Consider the following 2,112-nt stretch of genomic DNA (forward strand, 5'->3'; position numbering starts at 1 on the left):
GCAAGGCTGGAACTGATATTTTGGAGCCTGAGTCCATAATTCTAGATAAAACTGGAATTTTTTAAACTGGGTGCAAGAAATTGAATTCATAGGATTGGGCTGAAAGGAACACGATGGAATTTATTAAAACACTCAGTGAGGTATTTTTGATTTTTTTTTTTCTAGGAAAAGATAGAGAAAAAAGTACTTCCAGTGTTAAATAAAGTAGGACTAAGGATCAGTCTCATAAAAAGGTAGGGTGGATTAGGTGAGCTTGTTATAATATAAGAAGTGATTAAAATTCTACAATATCTATGTACAGGTAGCCCTCAACGTCTGACCACAATTGAACCCAAAATATCTGTTGTTAAGTGATTTTACTACCTTTCTTGGCACAGTTGTTAAGTTAGTAACACAGTTACGTGAATCTGGCTTCCCTATTGACTTTGCTTGTCAGAAGGTCACAAAAGGTGATCACATGAGCCAGGGACATTGCAACCATCATAGATATGAACCAGTTGCCAAGCATCCGAATTTTGATCATGTGACCACAGGGATGCTACAACAGTAATAAATGTGAAAAACATAAGTCACTATTTTAACTGCTGTTGTAACTTTGAATGGTCACTAAGCAAAAGTCAAGAGCTGTTATCTATATCTATCCATCCATCCATCCATCCATCCATCCATCCATCCATCCATCCATCCATCCATCTATCTAGCTATCTAGCTATCTAGCTATCTAGCTATCTAGCTATCTAGCTAGCTAGCTATCTATCATCTAGCTATCATTTATGACTCAAGTAGAAAATGGTGGTCTGGAGTGTTCAAGTCAATTCTTCTATTTTTCTTCTAAAGATTGATTAGGAGTCTTCTTTTGATGTTATTTCTTGGGAAAAACTATCTTTTAATGCTTCATGGAATCACACATCTACATGTGAAGTTACGGATGCAAGCCCAAGAAAAATGACACAAAAATAAATAATGTTGAATTCTTCAGGCTGGATGCTAAATCAAATAGGAAAGGTGAAAGGTAAAAAAAAAATGGACCAGATGTTGAAATACAAACACCTGCACTTTGGAAGAAGAAGTTGAGATGTCAAAAAGAATGGGCAGCAATAGCACTCAGACTTCTATATGACTCCATCCATAATGCTTTACAGCACTGCCTGAACAGTCTACAAAGTCAGCATATTTTCCCCCAACAATCTGGGTCCTCATTTTACTGACCTCAGAAGGATGGAAAACTGAATCAACCTCGAGCCAGTCAGGATTGAACATCAGGCTGTGACTAGAGTTTGCCTGCAATACTGCATTTTCACCACTCCACCACCACAGCTCCTAGTGAGATAGATCTCATTCAGTACTGTATAAACATATTTCATCCAGCAGGTGAATGACAAAACCAGTAACAGTGCTATTCCTTTAAAAAAAATAAAAATATATATTGCAGTAACATGAAAGGAGGGAAATCTCTCCAGAAAGTGTTATATATTTTCTTTTATTATCATATTCTCATCAGAGGATGAGAGTCATCATATAGCAGATACTACCAGATTCTTTTTATTGTATTCTCAGTGAATCTTAAGGCAATTTTCTAATCTTAAACATACATTATTTGGGAAAATAACCTAGTTTTACTTTCAGGGCATTTAATTAGAAAGTACATTTCTTTACACATTTGGAATTTTTTTTAAATGAACTAATTGATAAAAAAAAGTCAATTTTCATCAATTGACACTGTTAGCTAACAGTTGGAGGATATATAATATTCCCTCCTCCCCAAATTAAGCATTTTGGCTGTAAGATACCTTGTATACAACACTGATATATGAAAAAGGTATTGCCAGATAAGGTATTTGTCATGCTATCACTCTAACTCTTTAACAGAATTGTACAGGATGACCAGTTATTTTCTTCTAGATCTAATTGTTTTCTCACCGGGCTTTCCATTTCTTTTCACTCAAAATATTGAAGAAGGAAGAGAGGAAAACTGCATATTGTCTTTTGAATAGCAACACCATGTGCCTCGTCTCAAAAAGCACCATTGAACTCAGTAGGTCCACAAGCAGGAATTCCAGGACTTATCCATTCAAAACCACAATTTTCAGGTTATTTGATTTATGGAAGGAG

Source organism: Pantherophis guttatus, chromosome 1, assembly GCF_059756535.1.
Source record: "Pantherophis guttatus breed Tessera chromosome 1, ASM5975653v1, whole genome shotgun sequence".
Lineage (NCBI taxonomy): Eukaryota > Metazoa > Chordata > Lepidosauria > Squamata > Colubridae > Pantherophis > Pantherophis guttatus.